The 21,803-nt window shown below is 56.9% G+C and overlaps 1 protein-coding gene across 10 annotated transcripts in view; it reads right to left on the reverse strand.

Annotated features, from left to right (window-relative positions):
- Nucleotides 1-21,803, reverse strand: part of LOC138822702 (plasma membrane calcium-transporting ATPase 2) — a 182,431-nt gene that overhangs the window by 105,209 nt on the left and 55,419 nt on the right. For 8 of the 10 annotated variants that reach the window (XM_070015553.1, XM_070015552.1, XM_070015558.1 and 5 more), the window contains exon 2: nucleotides 6,448-6,532. The exons of the other annotated variants lie outside the window; for them this stretch is intronic. The gene's annotated coding sequence lies outside the window, so the exon portion shown is untranslated. The remainder of the gene's footprint in view (nucleotides 1-6,447; nucleotides 6,533-21,803) is intronic. 10 annotated transcript variants of the gene reach the window in all.

Genomic DNA, 21,803 nt, shown 5'->3' on the forward strand with positions numbered 1-21,803 from the left:
CCCACGCCCCCACGGCTGACAGCAGCCACTCCCGGCCACGCCTGCGCAGACTCTGTCCCCAGTTCCCAGCAGAATGCGCGCAGAACTGGGTCTGCCGTGAAGATGGGGTAGGTGGGCAGTCCCGTGACCCTTGCCTGAGGGCTTCAGAGGCTTCGGGCTTCGTGGTCTAGCTATGGCTGAGTCCCTGAGCTGGGAGCCGAGGTGAGGGTTTGGGGTGTGGGGTGGGGCCCCAGGAAGGGACCGGCCGACACCTTTCTCCTGGGAGTGAGCTCTCGCGTGGGCAGGACTGGACTGATGATGGTGGCCAGGGCGGGTTGTCAGAGCGAGGCTGGCCTCCGGCCCGGGCCTCCTCCTCTGTGCCCCCTGCCCTGCGGCCTCCCACCCCAGCTGGCGAAGCACGAGGCCCTTGCGGGAAGTGGTCGCCCGCCACGGGGATCTCCCAGCCTCCAGACTCGTGAGAACCAATCAACCTTGGTTCCTTGCTCAGTCCCCGTCATCGCCGGAGAGCTGGGACAGCAGGTAGGACCCAGGCAGGTACCCCAGAGTGTGGGACCCCCAGACCCAAGCAGGACTGGCCTCAGTGGGCTTTCTGGAAAGCTCTGCATGGGTCCATACAAATCCTACCTCCCGGGGACCTTGCCTTCCCCTGGAGACTCAGAGAAGCAGCCTGGAGGCCAGTCTCTCTTGGGCAAGAAGAGCCAGGCCCCAGGACCAGAGCGGCCCCAGCCTTGTGACCCTCCACCGTTCTCGGGCACTGGCCATCGGCTGCCGATCTTTCCGTGGAGTGACGTCTGTGTGTGCTCATGTCTGAGCCGCACACAATCACTATAGAAACGGCAAAGGTGGACGCTGGTGCCGGAACGTGACGGCTCCCTCAGAGACACCTGCAGCCCTCTTGGTGCCCTGAGTCACTCAGAGAAAAAGGTGACCTCCGGTCACTGCAGATGGCTCAGGGAGTGTATGTCCTAGGTTCAAGGTCACACAGCTCCAAGGCAGAAGACCTGGGGTTTATCTAGCTACTCCGAGTTGCCACGATGCCTTCTCCTGGACCCTGTCACCCTGTCACTGCCCTGTCTGCCGTGTCCCTCTGTCTCTCCATCCTCCTGCTGCGAGCTGCTTCTTACTCGCCCTTACCCAGAGGGCGTCAAAGCAGAGGAGAGGATGCATTTCAGAAACGATCCGGGAAAAAGACACTGGAGATCACTGCCCTGAGCTGCGCGAGGCGTCTCCTGACACCCTCTGTGCATGTGGGAAAACAGAGGTGCAGGCAGGTTAAGTAGAAACAAAGAGCAGTCCTTCCCTTTCCTTCCCTTTCCCTTTCCCTTTCCCCTCTCCTCTCCTCTCCTCTCCTCTCCTCTCCTCTCCTCTCCTCTCCTCTCCTCTCCTCTCCTCTCCTCTCTTCTCCTTTCTTCCCATCCTGGGGCTTGAACTCAGGGCCAAGGCGCTGTCCCTGAGCTCTCTTGCTCAAGGTTCAGCTCTTTGGTGGTTAACTGGAAACAAGAATCTCACAGGCTTTCCTGCCTGGGCTGGCTTTGAATTTGTGATCCTCAGATCTCAGCCTCTTGAGTAGCTGGGATTACAGGTGTGAGCCACTGGTATCTGGCTGCAAGCATTTCTCTTGAGGCCTCTCTAAGAGGCAGGAATAAGTAATACGTAAACGAAAGTGCACACACCGGCAAGGCCAGACTGGAGTCAAAGCTGCAAACAAGCCGCTGGTGAGAGCAGTCGGCTTAAAATAAATTTGTTTGTTTTGCTCAGAGCTTAAAATAAAATGGGATTAAATGCCAATGTTTAAAAACTATAAAGGGTTCGGCCTCAGAATCCAGATTTCTGGTTTCTCTGAACCGTACGCGGTGCCCATCCCCGGTGGGGCTGGGGGTGGAGGGGCCCGGCTCGGAGTTGGGCGGCCACGGGTGGCCCCAGGTGACCAGGCTGTCCCTCCAGTCCGTCCCACTTCGGGAGGGGGCCATCCTGGACCTGCCTCACCTCACCGCAGACGGCCGCGCCTCTGGTGTGAAACCTGACCGGGGAAATTCTGGAATGTTCTAGGCATGGCGGGTCTACACGTGCTCTCAGCCACATCTCCGTTCCGCCCTCCCTGCCCCCTGCCACCGTGGCAGGCACAGGCACTGGTGACCCACGGAGAGGTGGGGGACCAGGCCAAAGTCTCCTGGATTCCGTGGCAGGGTCAGCTCTGGCCTGGCTGCCATGGCCCCTCCCCCAGCATCGCCGCTCGCTGCTCCCTTTACCCGCCCACCCGACACGAGACCCCACGCTGGGCGCGGGAGGGTCAGGGTGCAGACACTGTGTCTGGAGAGCTCCGAGGGCTATGGACCGCCGCAGGGCACCCGCGACCCCCAGCCCTCTCCCGCTCATCCTGCTCTGACCCCATCCTACTGCGGGGCCCCGAGCAAGCCTTCCCCTTTCTGGGCCTCAGTTTCCCTCTCTGAAAGCAAAGGCACTGGAGGACACAAACCGGCAGCTCCAGCTCTTGGGTGTACTTGAAACAACAGCAACAAAGAAAACCCCAAAATCAAAGTTGCTGGGAGTCGGTGGCTCACACCTACAGACTCCTCTCCTTAGGAAAGTCCATGAGACTCTTTATCTCCAAGTAACCCCTAGAAAGCCAGAAGTGGAGGCATGGTTCAAGTGGTAGAGCGCTACTAGCCTTGAGCGTGAAATCTCAGGGAGAGGGCTCAGGCCCTGAGTTCAATCCAGGACCAGCACACACAACAACACAACACAGGAGCAGCTGCCGCCCCGTTTCCCACGATTAACCAATCAATGCGCTGCCTCGAATCCCCCTTTTACCACATGTCCATTTACGGGTCCAGGGCGCCCTCCAGGGAACCCCGATGATCGGCCGCCACCCCGGCCCTTAACGACCGCGCCCCTCCGCGCTGAGTTTCACGAACTTTTAAAAGGAAATCTCCGCACTCGGGAGCCGCGCTCTGCGCGCTGGGCGCGTTTGACCTGCGGGTGGCCACGCAGGATGACATCACCAAGGGTGATTTGAGACTCGTGCACCTCACGTTTAACACAGGTTGTGGACTCCGGCCTGCCGTGGCCCCCCCCGCCACACCCTTGGGTGTGCACCCCTGGGTGCCCGCCACCTCCCAGCCCCTGCATTGCTGCTTTCGTGTGGCAGGTGAACAAGTCCTGCCCCGCCCCCCGTGCTGAAATCCAGACCCCCCTCCTTATCAGGCCGGGTGGAGTGAGATGAAGTTCTCACCAGAGCTCCTGCGGTCTAGTCAGCGCCCAGTCGCAGCAGACAAGGGACCGGTGACATGTCACGCCCGCATTGTTAGGACGGCGCACAGCCTCTTCTTTTGTAACGCATACTCCAGCCCTTCCTCCCCCTTCCCTTCCTCCTCTCGCACCCCTGAATCTCCCAATTTAAGCGGGAGGTAAGACGCCAGCCCTCACATATCAGGTCCCCAGGAGATGGGACCTGTCAACTCTGCGTTCTCCTATAAAACCCTCAGGTCCAGGCGGGGGCTGGAGCTCCTACCGTGGGCCAGATCCTTATAATTGGACCTGCGAAGGAGCCGGGGCCTTGAGGGTCCCCGAGGGGTCTCCATCCCTGAAGCCTAGCGGCGCAGACCTCCCTGCCTCTGTACTCCGGACGGGTAGCCTCAGGGCTCAGAGCGGAGCCCCGGGTCCTGAGACCACATGCCACCCCCAACTTACAGGGCTGACGATCTAAGGGGTACAGGGCGATGCTGGCTCACCCTCAGAGCCAGAGGAAGAGATGGGAGTGGGCCTTGCCCAACCTGTCTGCCCCCACCCCTCCATCTTCTCTCCTGGCCAGTGAGTCTGTCTGTCTCCTAATGCTTGGTGGCTAGGCCTGGGCTGCCAGCCATCCACAACCCCATCTGTCATACCTGGGTGAGAGACGTGGCGATTCCTGTAGTGTCTCCTCTGAGTTCCAAGTGTGCCCCACTCTGCTCTCCTGGCCCTGGGCGGCGGCAGCTGCTTCGGCAGTCGGCAGCGCGGGCAGCGCCGCACCCGGCTCCCGTGTCCAGCCCGACCGCCAGGAGGTCTGCCTCCCTTTCTGGCCTCGGGACCAGCTAGGCAGGGAGAGGCCGGGCCGGGGAGGGCGGGGAAGCGTGGCTGGGCATCGGGGGCCGGGGACCGGCCTCTGCCGTGCCCCGTGGTCTCTGCCAGCAGCACCGTGGGCGGCAGCCGTGGCTCTCAGCTTCCTGCTGGGCCGCTGTTCAGCTGAGCGTGAGGCCCTTGATCCTATCGGCCGCAGCCTGGCTTCGAGCCTCCTTACCTGGAAGTTCTTTTGTTCCGAGGACTCCCTGTACGGACCAGCCAGGCGGCCCGGCCCAAGCCGGCTTCTGAGGAAAGGAGCCACGCGGCTGGGGACACTTGGCAGAGGTCAGGCCCCGGGAGGGGAGGGGACCTAGAGGAGTGGCCAGGACTGGCCTCCTCCAGGAAGTCTCCCTGGACTGAGAGGAACGCAGGTGGCAGGGGCTCCTAACCAGCCCTCCTCTTGGCCCCCGCCACTCCTCGCTTGTTCCCTTGTAATTGCCCAGTGGCTCTCCGGATTATCAGGAACAGGAAGAAAGCGAGCATTGTTCCCAGCAGAGCAATGTGTCCTTCCTCCACCATCCCCTGAGTAAGGAAGGAGCACTTTCCACGCGAGCCAGCCCAGCCGCCTGCCAGCCCCTCCCCGGCGCCCACTGCCTTTGAAGCATTTCAGAGGTGAGGGCCTTGCGGGCGGACGCGCCCTCGACGTGAGCTGACCCTCAGCTAAGCACAGCTCTGACCGGACAAAGAGAGACGTCTACGCAGCCAACAGGATTTAGACGCTCAGGCCGCTCCTCCCCTGCTCAGCCCTCTACTTGTGTTTTTCCTCTCTGTGGTACTGGGGTTTGAAATCAGGGCCTTCCGCTTGCCAGGCAGATGCTCTGTCACGGGAGCCACACACCTTGTTTTTGATTTTTAAAGTTATTTTTTCCCCTTAAGTTTAGCTCAGGCCGGCTTGGACCTTGATCCTCCTGTTCAGGCTTCTTGCCTAGATGTGACTATAGCGTGTAGCAACGACACCCAGCTTTTGTGTGGAGCTGGGGGCCTCGCGTTTCGCCAGGCTGGCCTGAAACCATGGTTCTTTTGCTCTCTACCTCCTGAGTAGCTAGGATTACAGGGGACGAACGCTCTCTTGTTAAATGATGCCTGTCTAGGAGGAGCCCCCTGGTGCTGGTGGCCTCTGAGGGGTGATTGGTACCAGTGTGTGTGTGGGGGTACATAGTACAGAGCCAGGCACCTTCACACAGCCACGCCTCTTTCCCCGGGCCCTGAGAGGATCATCTCACCACCGCCTGTCTCTGCTCTTCAATTCTCTACAACTGCCAAGTGCATCCTGACTTCCAGCTCTCCCGCGCTTCCTTCCCTCCCGCCACAAGTCCCAGACCCTGATGTGTGCCACAGAGATAAAACCAGGCCCACCAAGTCCCTGCCAGTCACCAGAGTGCTCAGAGAGGTCAAACTCATTCCCCTGGGCCACACAGCATGGACACGAGCAGAGGTCTCGGAAGCTAGTGACCCCACGCTTCCTAGGGGGCCCAGGAGAAAGGAGGCAAGGAAACAGCCAAGCCCTTGGGTGACTGCCAGATGGCCGGCTCGGGCTGAGGTGGCTGTGGGGTCCGGCCCAACCTGCAGCAGCTGCCCTGAGAGAACTCGGGGGTCCCTGTGGGTGGATCTGGACACAGCCCGTGGGGAAGGCCAGGCGCTGCATGGGGGTCCAGTGGACTGGGCTGTTGGCCACGCCTCTGCCAGCCTTGGCTCTGCTCATCCCCGCCCCCACTTCCTTCCTGTGTCTTAGCACCCCTTTTAGGTCAGATCTCCAAACAGGCCAAACCCCACAGTGAAAACCCCACACATCGCATCCACCATGGCCGCGGGCGACCTGCCCACTCCACGCACGGCCTGGCACGGCTGCTCCCTTCCCGCCAGCGCTGCCCACGCTGCGTGTTGGGTGCCCGTGTTTCCGTTCTGCCTTGTCCATCGCTTAATAGTTCAGAGATGGCGTTAGACACATAGGTGAACAATTATGTAATGTGTTTGAGAACCATCTGGTTCATCCCAAAGTGCTTGGAGGAGAGACGGAAGTTCAGGAGGCCAAGCGGCCTGGCTGATCTCCGAGGGCCCACAGCCCTCTTTGCCCCTGGTCTGCAGCGGCTGCGGCCCCGCACGTGGGCAGGAGCAGGAAAGGCCAGCTGGCCATACCTGCTCGGTCAGAAGCTCAGAGCGAGGCTGCGTGCTGTGGCTCATGCTTGTCATCCCAGCCACTCAGGAGGCTGGAGGCCTGGCCCGGCAGGCTGCAGACAGGCTGGCAGAGGGAGGGTGCTCCTCTCGACTGACCGGCCATTGGCCACCCCTCACCCACACGGCGCCTCTGTCCTCACTGCCTCTGCCCACCACAGCCCACCTCCAACTCACCCTCCACGTCGTCTGGTCATGAGTGGCGGCTGGGTTTGGAAAGCGTGGCCCATGTCTGGCCGGGGACCAGGTGGCCAGGTGAAATCTGCAAAGGGAGAGGTGGCCGGGTTGAGTCACAGGGAGGCGGCCGGGGTTAGGGCAGCAGGGAACAGCGTCCCCTGGACACTGGCTCTGGCCTAGGCCAGCATCTGTGGAGATAGAGATGGAGGAGAAGCAGGAACATCTGCCTCCCTTCCCCCCTTCGTCCCTCCCTCCTTCCCTCGCTCCCTCGTCCTTCCCTCCCTTCTCCTCTCCCCGCCTCTCTGTCCTTTCTCTCCCTCCTTCTTTTCCCCTTCCCTCCCTCTTTCCCCTGCTTCCTTCTCTTCTCCCTCCCTCCCTTCTCTTCTCCCTCCTCCCTCCCTTTCAGCGCTGACCCTGCCAGCGCTGTCTTCTGCATCGACCTAAGCTCATCTTTGGTGGGGGACAGGGTAAGGGTCCCCCCCGTGTGGCAGAGGAGGTCCAGTGGGATGCTCACAGGGTATGCTCTCGACAGGCAGAGTGGCTTTCCTGGGCAAGTGGTGTGACCTCCCGGAGCCTCCACCCGGGACACAGAGAATGGCTATTTCTCGGGCTTTGGCGAGGGGTAATCATAGATCACATGCCTTAGCCCAGTGAGCCCCTTCAGAAGCCAACTGCATGCTCTATGCCACGCGGTCAGAACTCTATCTATCCATCCACCCACTCATCCACCTGTCCATCTACCCATCATCCATCCATATCCACCATCCATCCCTCACTCACCTAGCCATCTGCCCATGCATCCATCCATCCGTCCATCATCCATCCATCATCCATCCATCATCTATCCACCCATCATCCACCCAATCATCTGTTGAGCCATCTACCCATCCATTTATCTACCCATTCATTTGTCTACCTACCCATCCATTTATCTACCTACCCATCCATTTATCTACCCATCCATTCATCTACCTACCCATCCATTTATCTACCCATCCATTCATCTACCTACCCATCCATTTATCTACCTACCCATCCATTTATCCACCCATTCATTCATCTACCTACCCATCCATTTATCCACCCATCCATTCATCTACCTACCCATCCATTTATCTACCTACCCATCCATTTATCCACCCATCCATTCATCTACCTACCCATCCATTTATCCACCCATCCATTCATCTACCTACCCATCCATTTATCCACCCATCCATTCATCTACCTACCCATCCATTTATCTACCCATCCATTCATCTACCTACCCATCCATTCATCTACCTACCCATCCATTTATCTACCTACCCATCCATTTATCTACCCATCCATTCATCTACCTACCCATCCATTCATCTATCTACTCATCCATCCATCTTTCCACCCCTCCCCATATGTGCCTATCATCTATCTATCCATTTGTTCACTCACTGATCTCTTTTTATGTTGGAACCATTGTCAGTTTAGAGGACGCTGTCACATACTGTACAGGGAGGCCCTGTTTGTTCTCAGGGCTGATGTCTCCCATGACTTAGCATGCACCACCCACCCTGGCTGACCCCTCAGTGCAGCTCCTGACCGCCGTGTGGGATTCCAGGCCGTGATCTTCCCCGCACCCGCCCCTCCTGTATGGTCCTCTCAGCGCCGTCACACATGCGGGCTCTGGCGATTCACAACCTTTGTGGGGTCAGCTTTATTTTGTGTGCCATAATTCCCTGGTGACTCATCCAAGTTATTTTTTTAATTGCTGAGTAGTATTCCATGCTTGGACATACCACAATCTGTTTAACTGTTTACGGATAGAGAGACATCTGGGTTACCACTCCATGTTCAGGAAGTTATTATGAACAAGCTCTTATAAGCAATTATGTACATTTGTGTGTGTGTGTGTGTGTGTGTGTGTGTGTGTGTGTGTGATCATAAACTTGCATTTATTTGTGAAAATAAATGCATAGTTAGCCAGGCACCAGTGGCTCACACCTGCAATCCTAGCTACTCAGGAGACTGAGGATCGTGGTTCAAAGCCAGCTGGGGCAGGAAAGTCTGTGAGACTCTTATCTCCAATAAACTACTCAGAGAAAGCCAGAAGTGTCATACCCCAGCCATTTTGATTTCATCATGTTTCGTGTATGATAGCGCATTTTTGTCTGCAACCTACCTGGCTCGAGATTGCAGTCTTCCTACCCCATACCTCCCCATGGCTAGGCTCACAGAAACACCCTACCACACCCAGCCTGTTGGTTGAGATGAAGGCCTTTTTTTCTCAGGCTGACCCTAAGAATCCTCTTCCTGATTGCTGGGATTACAGGCGTGAGCTACTCAACTGGCAGTGTTTAAAAAGAAGTTGCTGTGCCATTTTCCCGAGCAGCGGCACCGTTTTACAAAGTTCCTGCCAACCACATCTAATCCCCCTGCCTCCCCTTTGGCGCTGGGTGGCGTGGCTGCTTCCTGTCCCCAGTGTGCCAGCCGGCCATGTTTCTCACTGAGCTTTTGGACTGCACTGGCCCAGCCACAAACAACAGAACCTCTCCCCTCTCCCCAGGCCTATTGCCATCTGTGTTCTCTCTTCAGGGAAGTGTGGTGTGTCTTTTGCTCCTTTTCTCATTGAATTGTTTCTGTTCTTTTTGCAACTGTTGAATCTTGAGTTTTTTGAGGTTGGAACATAGGGCCTTGAACTTGATAGGTATGTGCTCTACCTCGTGGGCCACATCACTTTTCTTTTCCTTCCTCCCTCCCTCCCTTCCTTCCTTCCTTCCTTCCTTCCTTCCTTTCCCCCCCCCCCCCTTGGTCATGCAGCCTGAGCTCTGGGCCTGTGCACTGTCCCTCAGCTCTTCAGCTCAAGGCAAGCGCTCTACCACTTGAGCTACAGCGCCACTTCTGGCTTTTTCTGCTTATGTGGTGCTGAGGAATGGAACCCAGGGCCTCATGCATGCAAGGCAAGCACTCTACCACTGAGCCACCTTCCCAGCCCCTTTCACGTTCTTTTTAAAATTCCCTTCCCTTCCATTCCTTTTCTGTTCTGTCCATGACTGGAACTTGAACTCAGTAACTGACACTTCTGCTCACTGGGTGGTGCCCTACCAGCTGAGTCATGCCCCTAACCCTGCTTTATTAAAAATTACAGTCTGGCACACATTTATGTGTAGTTGGGATGAGAGGCACCCGCCACCTTGTGGAGCTTTTTCATTGGCAGTTAGCTCTGGCTAGCTTTGAAACACAGCCCCCTCGATGATTACTGGCGTGGGCCACGCTGTGCTTGACGTTGACAGTTATTTTCATACGCATATACCAGCACGCTGTCAGATTTTGTGGTTTGCAAATATTTTCTCCCCATCTGTACAGCTCATCTTTCCAACTTTTCTTCCTCTTAAAAGGTTGCAGGCTGGGTTTCTCTCCCCTCCCTCCATCCTTCCCTTCCTTCCTTCCTTCCCTCGTTCCCTCCCTCCCTCCTTCCATCCTTCCTTCCTTCTTGTTGTTAGAATCAGTCTTTAACTTTAGCTCTAGTGGTCCTGTGTATGGTGCTTTTGATGTTACACTCAAGAACGTGGCCAAAGATCCTGTCCTTTACAGGGCCAGCAACCATCATTGCCTTAGCTTGAAAAACAGTTTCAAATCCAAAGCCTTTGTTTCTAATGCTTTACCCACGTACAGCAACCTTCCCTGCCACACACTGGCAATCCAAGTGTTAGATAGAGATATTCTGTCCTTAACATGCCTTCCTATCCTGCATATTTAGAACTAGACTGTCCCTTCCATTATGGGAATCAGAGTTCAAACTGGGTGCCAGTGGCTCACACCTGTAATCCTATTAAAGAGGCTGAGATCTGAGGATCATGGTTCAAAGCTAGGCTGGGCAGGAAAGTCCTTGAGACCTTAATCGCTAATTAGACACCAAAAAAAAAAAAAAAAAAAGCCAGAAGAGGAGCTGTGGCTCAAGTGGTAGAGCACTAGTGTAGAGTGAAAAAGCTCAGGGACAAAGCCCAAGCCCTGAGTTCAAACCCCAGGATGGACCCCCCCCCCACAGGTCAGAGTTCAAACCTACAGTCCAGCAAATAGAATTGAATCACAACTGTGATTCCCCAAAGAATACAAAGCATGGCATGTCCTGTTTCACAGTATTCACTTCCTGGCTCTAGGAAAGGGGGGCTGCCGGGGTCCTGGCCTGGGTTTTGGCATGCTTGGTCTCAGAGCAGGCTCTGGCGGGTGGGTGGCGGGGCAGGGGAGTGGCGAGCTGGGCTTCTTTTGAACAATGCTGCCAGTTATGTAAGGAGCAGCGGAGCTGGGCCTGGGGCGGGCGCTGGCTTTCTCTCGCACTGGTTTTGAACAATGTCGGAGGTTGCGTAAGGCCCCTGTGCCTGCCCCGGGCCTGGTGCTGGCACCGGCGTGTCTGTGGCGAGAGCCGGCTGCCCCGTGTCTGTGTGACCCACCGTGCCGGGGTGGCCGTGGGGGGGGAGTCTCCTAGGCAGCACTGTGGGGTGTGGCGGCCTTTCCCCCGTGGGGCTGGGAAGAAAGGTGGGGAGGGAACCGGTGGGTGAGGGACCAGGGCGCGGTGGCGTCGGTGGAGCCCCCGCGCCCTCCCTTCCGTGGGTGCCACACCTGCTCAGTGTGGCCGTGGCTGTGGCTCCCTGAGCGTCCCCCCCGACAGCCCCTCTTCCCAGGCAGGGTCAAAGACTCAGCCGAGCTCAGCAGCAAGGCCCAGGGCCCAGGGTGTGCCGTGGGTGCGCGGATGGACAGACGGACAGACGGATGGATGGACGGACGGATGGATGGACAGATGGATGGATGGATGGACGGCGACCGGCTCTGCTTCTGTGTGCTGCGTCTCCCAGTGCATCTCCCAAGCGCTCGCGTCCGTTCCCCTTTTCCAGCATGCAAGTGGAGGTTGGGGTTTGGCTGCACCCTGCTTCAGTGCTTCCCGGGCACTATGGCACATCAGGAGACCCCCAAATCGGTGTCTCAGGCCAGGGGTGCGGAGTGGGCAGACAGGGGAGCTGAGGACCCGAGGGCCAGACCCCAGGAGACTCTGAGCTTCTGAGGCAGGCTTTCCAGAACAGCAGCAGGCAGGAAGCGGGGCTGGACGCTCACCCCTCTGCCATCCCGCCCTCAGCTCCCCAGCCCCGGGGAGCCCCAAAACAGCTGGCAAGGAGGCGAAAGCCCAGCCTGGATTCACAGACTGCTCCAGGGCTCCTGAGCGCAAGGACTGGGTCTCACTGCCTCAGTTTCCCTAGAGCTCCAGGCGTGGTCCTGAGGCCGGTCCAGGGCTGGCAGAGCCCTCAGAGGTGGACATCCTCACGGGGGACGTTGCTGAGAACCCTTTAACAAAGGACATTGTGTCACACCATCTAGTGCTCCTTCCTCCAGGCTGCCCTGCGGTGGAGGGGCAAAGGCCCCGTGCCCGGGCTCAGGCAGGTGGGAAAGCTCTGGTGGGTGGAGCCTGATGGTGCTCAGGGGGTGGGAAAGCTCTGGTGGGTGGAGCCAGATGGTGCTCAGGGGGTGGGAAAGCTCTGGTGGGTGGAGCCTGATGGTAGGAACCTGAAAGGGGGGGATGGGAGGTGGGGGTGGAATTAAGCATTTGTCAAGAGAATATCAAGTTTCTGCTGGGCAAATATCGGCGCTCGGCGCTCCTGGGCTGGTTACTAAGGCCTAAGTGGTTGCTAAGTGGCTTCCGACCTCATGAGGGGCATTGTTCAGGGCTGACTAAGCATCCTTGAGTGACACTCCCCAGCTCCCTAGTCTGGTCGCAGAGCCAGGAGGGAAGGTGGATTTGCTTTTGGGGTGCAGTGGGGTGCGGGAAGGCCTAAGGCCTGGGGCTCCAGGGAGAGGTACAGTGTGGTGGCTGCTGTGGCTGAAAGAGGTCGCCCCCCCACGCCTCCCCATGGCACGCCAGCCCCTCCATACCCCTCCGGCCCGCGCAGCGCCCCGCGTGGCTGCCCGGCACCTGAGTGTGGTACAGGCCGTAAAAACCACAGCAGAGCTGACACAGGAGGAGGACGAGCTGCTCCCACATCAGGAGCGCCCCTCCATGGGGCGGGCAGGACGGCAGGTGCATCGAGGCCCAGACTGACCACCATGCCGCGCCCCGTGGGAGGGGAGATGGGACCACCATGCCGCGCCCCGTGGGAGGGGAGATGGGACCACCATGCCGCGCCCCGTGGGAGGGGAGATGGACCACCATGCCGCGCCCCGTGGGAGGGGAGATGGGACCACCATGCCGTGCCCCGTGGGAGGGGAGATGGGACCACCATGCCGCGCCCCGTGGGAGGGGAGATGGGACCACCATGCCGTGCCCCGTGGGAGGGAAGATGGACACTGTAGGAGGTGACTCATGTAATCCCAACCTCTGCACAGAGCCAAGATCTGTAGGATCACTATCTGCGGCTGGCCTCAGGCAAACAATACAAATAAATAGAAGCAGGAGATTGTATCTGAAATTGACCTACTGCCAAAAAAGGCTAAAGGGTAGAGCACCTGCCTGAGTTCAACTTGAAATGACCTATTTCCCCTCTCCACCCCCCCCCCCCCCATCACCAAAAGAGCTATCCTGGATGACTGCAGGCTGTAGAATCACAACGGTTCTTTCCAAGTAGGAACAAGCATAATTGGCACAGGTGTGCAGGGAAGAGGGGGCGGGGAAGAGAGCAGGATCCAGCTGTGCCGAAGCCCAGCACCCCTGGCCCTTCCCAGTTACTCCAGCCAATCAAATCCCTTTTGCGTGTAAGGTGGGTTGAATGCCTTCTGACAGTAAGAGTCTTGACGTGAATAGTTCGTAGTCTTCTTGGAACAACAACAACAAAAAAGGGGTGCTGGAATCAGAAAACAAAAAGAACTACGAGCAAGGAGTGAGAGGGGAAGAGGAGGAACGGGGAGAGGAAGGGAGACCACAGGGGAGAGGAGGAGCAGAAGGCAGCCCTGCACCCTCAGGAGTGAGGCCACCTGCTCCCGTCACCTTCTCTGCTATTTATATACCTCAGGCTCCCAACATAACTTCACACCTGTTATTCTTGCCCTTCAAAATGGATTTGTTTTCCAACATTTTCGGAGCTGCTTGTCTTCCTACCCAGGGCGGGGTATTGGATGACTGATGCTCACCACCAACGGAGCGAGGAGCCTTTGACAAGGCAGAGAGGCTCCTGTTTCCACTGCACCTCGCGATCTGGTGAGGGCTGCAGGGGAGTCTCCGGGGCTCGGGCCGTCCAGGCGAGGGCCTAAGCTTGCATCCAGGTCCCTGCTGGAGGGCTGTGAGGGGGGAGGTGGTGTTTGGAATCCATCCTGGCTTCTGGTAGCTCCACCTCCCCCAGGAGCCCAGGGTGCACCCCGGGTTTTCGGTTCTAGAGAGGATGATTTAGAGGTGCCGCAGGCAGTTCAAACACCTCTCCTCACTTTTCCTTTCCAGCCTCCGCGCAGAGCAATTTGGCTCCCTCTGGGGAGGACAGAGCCGCTCTGTTTTCTGGGAGCTGCGACATGGACTGCGCGGGGCGCGTGCGGGCTTTGATCTGGGTGCATTCGACTCTGACTTCCCCAGCCTGAGCAGCGGTTCCAGACCAGTTCAAATGTGGCAGGCAATTTGCACAAAAAGAAGTCGGCCCTGTGGGGATAATGAACTGGGATCGGCAGAACGCGGGCGCTGAGCGGCTGAACAAGCCGGGAAAGCCGCCGCCGTGGAGCCTGAGCCCCTCATGATTCCATGTCTCCAACAGCCAGCGCCCTGGAACCTCAGGACTGGGCCTGCCGTGGTGATGTCCCATGTCGGGTGAGATGGCTGGGGAGAAAGAGAGGGGGACCGGCTGCCGGGAGAGATGGAGCTGGCCAGGTGCTCAGGAAAGATGCCAGTTGGCAGCTTGGGACATGTGTCTGCAGCTCTGGTGGGATCTGAAAACCAACCACGGCTGGGCCCTCTCCTGAGCCATCAGACTGCTGCAGTGGCAAAGCACGTCCTCTGGTGCCAGTCCCGGTGGTCGGCTCCACGTCACACCACTGGCCTTCCTTTGGCTTCTCCCTGGCACAAAACTGGTGCCTACCTCAGGACCTTTGTACGTACTGCTTCTTCTGCCTCAACCCTTTTCTCCCTAGCAAACCCTGATCTCCCAGGTCACCCCTGCAGCGTGGCCCTCCCTGGCCCTCTCTTGTGTGCTCTGTCCCTGTGTGACAGAGCTGAGCCGGGAGTAGCTATTGTATCCTTACTGGTTCCATGGTTTGATGAACACCTGTCTCCCGCACTGGGTGGGCAGCTTCTGGGAGCAGAGAGCCTCAGTCCTGTGGGCAGCTGCACTCGCAGAGCCCCACACAGTACACGCAGGGCGGCGAAGGAAGGCGGGAGGAGCCCACGCGGCACACGGGCCTGGTCAGAGTGAGGCGGCGGCTGGGTGCTCGGGGATTTCACCATCGTTGACGGAGCCCCAGTAGCCTTGGGAGGTGTGGCCGCCCCGTCTCCAATGCTTGCCCGGGAGTCAGAACCTGCCATCCAAAGTCCTCACTGCCCCTGTTTCTCAGATGACGATGCAGAGGCCTCCGTCAGCAGCCGTCAGGATGCGAAGCCAGTGTGAAGGAACTTCCCTGCAAGCATCAGGGTGCAGACAGATCCATTCCAGGTCTAGGCTCAGTTCTGAGGCTGGGAGGCTCAGCCGGGTCACCCAAACCCAGAGGACTGGCCTCCACGGAGCCAACTCCTGACAACCCAACCCTTGGTACCAATCAGGAACACCGTGGGAGTGGCTTTCTGCTGCTGCAAATTCCTGGCCTCAGCTGTTCTGTTTCCCACACAACAAATCTGTGTGCAATTCCTCAGAGTGCAATACCTCCAATAACCTCTCCCTTCCTGGGGGCGCTGCTGGCGGGCGGCTCTCCGCCCCTTGGGCCCAACCCCTTCCACAGGCACTACTCTAGCCAGCACACATTGCATTAACAAGTCGCCTGTTCTTGGGGTGATGTCCAAGATGAGCGGCAGACGGGGCGCTGGTGGCTCACGCCTGTGATTCTAGCTACTCAGGAGGCTGAGATCTGAGGATCGTGGTTCAAAGTTAACCCACGTAGAGAAGTCCCCATGACTACCAGAAAACCGGAAGTGGCTCTGTGGCTCAAAGTGATAGAGTGTTAGCCTTGAGCAAAAGAGCTCAGGGATAGTGCCAGGGCCCTGAATTCAAGCCCCGGGACTGGCAAAAAAGCAAAGAGGAGCTGCAGGAGAGTCCCTGGTGTCCCCACATTGTAGAGCGAGGCCACGGATGATGGCTGGGCCCTCCTCGGCACAGGCAAAGCTCCTCCACGGGACTCTCTCCCCTGGCATTATGTTTGTTTTTAAAACAGGAACTGTTCTCAATGAAATGATATAAGGCTTTCCGTCGATTTCCTCAATGGCTTTCCTCTCAGAAGTCCTGGGTTGGACTCTCGGGCTCTGAGCCATTGCAGGGCCAGGTCTGGCTCTAAACAGGCTTTCACTCACATCTCTGCAATGACTCACTGGGCACAGCCAGCTGCAGGGCTGGCCTGGGGTGGGCTGGGCTGGACTGTGCAGGATAGGGCTGGCAACATATCTGGCCCCTGCCCCTAGTGACTGTGATGCCCCAGAATGCTCCTGCACCCCCAGATGGGAACAGCTACAGTGAGAGCCAGGCATGGCCCCTCTTCCCACAGCTGCCCCTCCTGGCATCATGGAGTCACAAGACTGGTCTCTTTCCTAGCCATGGCTAAGCCATGCCTTCTGAAGGAAAAAAAAGCCTCTTTTGGAGTTCAGAGACTGAGGGCAGCAGAGAAGGTAGTTTTTTGCTCATGAGCCCTGAGGTGGTCTGGCTGAGTGGCCTGGGGGAAGTCTGCTGGCCTCTCCGAGCCTCAGTTTCCAGAATCATCACATGGGCAGAATAACATTTCCCATGGGAGGAGGTGGTCAAACCATCCTTGCCCTTGCTAATGCTGCTTTGATTGGTGTTCACAAGAAGGCCCAGAGCTGGGGGAAGACATGGGAGACGGGAGCTGGCCAGTTTGGCCTTGCAATTCAGGCCGTCACTCATCAGCTGTGGCCTGGGGAGGAGTTTGGCCTCTCTGAGTCTGTTTCCTCCCCTCTACACTGGAGATGAGGGCAGGGACTTCCTCCCCAATGGCTGAGAGGTTTTCATGAGAAAATCCACGTGATAAATCTCCCCGGGGAGCTTTACCCAGGGACATCCCACAGGACATTCCAGCTCTTCCTAAAAATTGCCCTGGGGAGGACTTACTAATGATCAGGGGATAGGAGAAGCTGGTGCTGGGCCTGGGCCCTGAGACCACCCAGCTTGGTCAGCTGGGTCCATCGGTGTTTTAGGAAACCAGGGCCTTTCCAGCAGGCTGGGCTGGAGTGATACTGGTTCTACTTGTTGCACCTGAGACAAGGAAAGACTTGTGGAGTAGCTCAGTGATTTCCCCCATAATTAAGGCTGGGCTAAGAATACAGGTTCTCCCTGCCCCGTGGACACATCATCTGATCACAAAGGCTGGTTTCACGGCGTTGCACAATGACCTGGCACACGTCAGTCACCACTGGACTCTAGCCCCAAGCTGCCATGGCTGGCAGTCATGCTGACAGTCCCTGTCACCCCAAGGCACCTCCTCCCCCCCATGACCTCCAGCCCTCCACAGCCTGCTGTCCTGCCCCACTGGGGCTGGACACGACCACCTTGCTCACAGGAGACCTTTGGTTCCCTAGCCCTTAGAAAAGACAGGAAGCCCAGGTGGAGAGCTGGGGTTAAAGTTCTTGGTCAGTGAGCTGGCCAACTTCTTTTTTTTTCATTGTTCTTAGGCACCAAGTGAAATGAGTGAGACCTAGAGCAATCCCTGCCCGCGGCTCCCTTTAACACAGCAATAATGAAGTAACATTTCTTTCTGCCTTTAGAAGTCATTTAAAAAATATTAAGCCAAATACATTTCTGCATAGAATCTTTAGTTATGGACAGGGTTAATTAAAAGAAAAAAAACTACACATTAAAAGGCCAATTTGATTACTGCTGCACATTAAGGATGAGATGAATAATTGATTGAATGTCTGTTAATTGCTTCCTGAATGTGTGATTTTGCTGCTGATATGGATGAGCTATTTCTATTTTGAAATCAGGCACCGCCTGCCCTGGAAGCCACTCCCCAGGGGGTTCAGATCCACCTCTCTGTCCTGTACACAGCTCCCTCAACCCCTTCCCGTCCCTGGTCCTCTGCCTACAGAGGACTGCGCACTATGCCACAGGTCCTGGCAGGGAGCTTGTTAACGCACACTTCTGTCTTGCCTGGGCTTTGATCTACCGGCTGGGGAATCTGCAGCGCTAGGCTCGGTTAGAGACTAGCCCCGGTTGCTGGCTGGAGCCACACTGAGGAGTGTACAGTTCACATGGTATGCCTGCCTTCTAGGGGGCTCTGGGGCCCTCCAAGATAAGCAGTCAGAAACCAGCAGGTCCATCCATTACTGGCCTTCTGTAGTTTGCCCCCTGTGGGCTCAGCCAATGTGGCCTCTGCTTGGCCTGGTTGCTCAAACCAGACCCTCTACACCTCTTTAGCCGGATCCTGTCTGTTTCTCTTGTAAGTCCTATAGCCATGCTCATTTTTTTCCACTTTAAAACACTTGTTTCCAAGAGTCCTCTTTGCTTCCCTGAGGTCCCCTCTCTCCTGGTCTCTGGGATGCAGCTTTGCATCCCTCAAGATATTAATTATTTACCCTGGTGGCTTTTGGAACTTATTGCTGCTTCCTGCATGCGCTCTGTTCTTCCCAAGCTCCTCTTCTTGTCTGCTTTGGTCCCTGTTTCCTTCAGACCATGGAGCAGGTGTCTGGTAAGCCTGGATGGTATCTGTTTCCACTTAAAGGGTGAGGGGGAGTCTGCCCCTCCTCACTGGGGAGGGTGGGGACACTGCGCCGGGCTCTGGGGGTGGGTGTTTCTCTGATGATGATCCCCACAGCAGAGTCTTCCACTTTTCTTCCTTCAGGGGTCTGTATGGGATCTTCCTGGGATCTTGAGTTGCCAGGGATCTCTAGAGATGGAGGCAAGGACGCTTCCCATGTGACATTTTCTCTTCTGGATGCTGTTTCCCCCCAAGGTCCAGTCGGGACTCCCTCCCTGGAAGGTCTTGGTGGGGGGGGGGGACTGTCATCCTATTATCTTCATAATGTCCAAAGGTTCTTCAGGCTTCTCTGTAGATGTATGGCTTGCAAAGTATGGAGGACAGAGAGTCAGACATGGCATCTGCCTTGAAGGGTGTTTTAAGACGAAATTAGGTCACAAGGGGAAGGAATATAGCAAAGTTTGCAGTGTTAATTTAACACTAATCAGGGTTCAGCAGGTGGAGGCAGGAAGAATGGATGCTGGAGGAGGGGGGGTCCCTGGTAAGGGAGGACATGGAGGGGCAGGCAGGGTGGATGATCGAAGGGAGAAGGGGTGAGCAAAGCAGGTGGGATTCTGGGGCAGGAGGGCCATGTCACAGGGGTTGGAGTGACCCCAGGCCAATCTGGGGCCCATGGGGCCAGGACACAGCCCCTCTGGTTAGCAGCTACCCTTTGGTGGAGCCACACCCACAGGATAGCACAGCAGCCTAGGATAGCACAGCAGCTCCGCCTAAGAGGAGCTGAAGGGAAGGGAGGCCATGAGGGGGGACACCCTAGGCTCCATCACTGGGTGAAGATTTTTCAGGTGGAAAATGGAGGCTGATGTGGCCCAAATGAAATCACGACCCTATGAGAGTCCTGGGAAGGGCACAGAACAGGTGCCAAAGCCAGAAAAGGCTGACAGTGGGCAGGAGCAACACACACACACACACACACACACACACACACACACACACACATGTCCACACCTGCACATGTAGCACACATATATAATATAATCAGGCACACAAGCAGTGTTTGCACCCATCCACACATGTATGCACACACCCAAACGTTCTTATACACATACGCATCCACACATCACACACATGTCAACACTCACACATGCACAGACAAATGCATGCACAGGCATGTGCACACCCGTGTGCACACAGATATGCACGCACAGAGTCAGTGTAGCTCAGAGCCAGAGGCGGTATGCATGCACATGTGTAAAGGTCATCTGAGGAAGAGGACACGTGGCAGGGGCTGGGCAGGAGGAGGGAGGGGATGTGGGAGACAAGTGTGCAGGAACTGAGGGAAGGAAGCAGGGATGAAGCAGGAACCTGGAGAAGGGAGAGCCCAGAGGGTGCTTTGTGGGGAGCAGGAAAACCTGGGAGTTCTGTATGTGGTCAGAGTCCATGGAGAATTCTAGAAGCAAGGGAAGATGTGGCCGGCGGTTGGTGCTGGTCAGAGTCCTGGGGCAGGTTGAGTACAGCCAGGGTGGGCTGCTCCTGCAGTCCCTGGGGAAGATGGCATCCCCAGCCCTGCCCAAACCCACGGCTTCCAGGATGACTCCGAGGCGAGTGGAAGAATCCAGGGACATTCTGACTTCGGAAGCCAGGCCGGCGGAGCACTTGAATTTGTTCCTGGGCCCCGGGAAGTGTAGACCTCGCAAGCATGCGGGGTGGCAGCTCTTTCCTCCAGAGGACGGCAGTGGTTGGCCCTGAGCTGGCAGCCTTCTCTCTGCGGCCCAGCCGATGGCTCTGAGCTTCCAGGCTGCTGGCTGCCCGGCTTCACTCTGCCTTTGACGCATCACTGGCAGAACCAAGTCTCATCCCACGTCTGGAGACCACGTCAGCTTCCCATCCCCACCGCGAGGGGCCCAAGACCCCACGCTGCCCATCCCGACACAAGAACCCCAGAGAGAGGCCCAGGGCCCGTGGTCCAGGCTGCCAGGGTGTCGTTCAGTCTGTCCATGAGACGGGGCAGCCAGTGGGATGGAGTGAGGCGTGATTGCCCGGGTGTCACTCCAGAACACACCGCAGAGCCCTTCTAAGAGCTTGGACTCCTGGTGTCTCCATTCCAGTTTCAATCCCAAGGCACAGCCAGGGGACCCAAAGCTGGGCAGAGGCCCAGGAGCCGCGCGGAGCTCTGACCCCCTCATTAATCTCCTGGCCTCAGAGTGGGCTGCTGCCCTGAGAGGGATCATTGATGTCTGTGGGGCCAGCAGAGCCTTGGGGCCAGGGGTAGCAGGAGGACCGTGGAGTGAAGGTGGTGTCCTGCCAGCTCACAAAAGAGCAGCCTCTGCTGGCCACCCCAGCCCTGCCTTCCTGGCAGTGACTGGAAAGGACCAGGTCACCCAGGAGCCCGGCAGCTCCCTGGGGACGCCGGAGGGGAACAGGGCACCATGCCATGGGGACTTAGCACCCAATGGAGAGCCATAGGCCAAGAGTCTGGTTCACTGTCACCATTTCACGACCAGAAAACATTTACATATCCTGAATCTGTCTTGAGCTCCATCTGATGATAGCCAGGGTCCCACAAGCTTCTGCTGCTATCAGAAGCTGTGAGATCCAGGGCAAGGGAGGCCGAGCCTCAGCTTCTGCCTTCAGGGAATGGGTAGAGCTGCATACCTACCGGAGTGAGCATGATGGAAAGGACTGGCAAGGAGTCCTCAGGCATGGCTGGTAGTGTGTGAAATGGGGGTGCCATTGTGGTAAAGGTTTGGTAGTTTGGAATAAAGATGAACTCACCCTGGTCCTATGGTACAAATAGTCCATTTCAAGTAAGAAACAAAAAGCCTTGCACACAGATGTTTATAAAGACCTAAGTCACAACAGCATAATTGTCAATAACCAGTATTTCCACCCACTTTTGTGATGTGGTCGTGAAATGAGACACTACCGCAAGGCCGGGTGCCTGCTACACAGCACACCGCAGACTATGCCTTTTCTGTGGCTTGAATTCAGGCCCTGGATGCTGTCTCTGAGGTTTTTCACTCAAGGCTAGCACTCTATCACTTGAGCCACAGCACCACTTCTGGCTTTTTGGTGGTTCACTGGAGATAAGTGTCTCAAGGACTTTCTGCCCAGGCTGGCTTTGGACTGTGAGCCTCAGCTCTCAGCCTCCCAAGGTGCTAGGATTGTAGGTGTGAACACCAGCACCAGCCTACTGGCTTATCTTTGGGCATCTCCTCCCTACCTCTTCTCCCTCCCCTTGTTCTATGCCTTGTCTATCATGGCTGGGTCAGGGGTGAGAACTTTCTCTCCTCTGACCTTTTCTAGCATCTCAGAGATAATACAAACAAAAGCCACTCCACCGAGAAAATGCTGCGTGTGGGCCAGATCAAGCTGCCATCTGTTCTTGTAAAAAAAGTTTTATTTGAACATAGTTATGAGCATCCATTCCCACCTATTCTTGTGCTCCTGTGTTTGTGTACAAGAAGAGAGGTGCATGCTGTAACTAAAGTCATCTTAAACAGCTAGACCTAAAGTATTGTCCACCCTGATCTACAGAAAATATCTGTGGACCTCTGTCCCCTGTG

The sequence above is a fragment of the Dipodomys merriami genome, unplaced genomic scaffold (assembly GCF_024711535.1).
Source record: "Dipodomys merriami isolate MVZ:Mamm:240054 unplaced genomic scaffold, mDipMer1.0.p SCAF_114, whole genome shotgun sequence".
NCBI lineage: Eukaryota > Metazoa > Chordata > Mammalia > Rodentia > Heteromyidae > Dipodomys > Dipodomys merriami.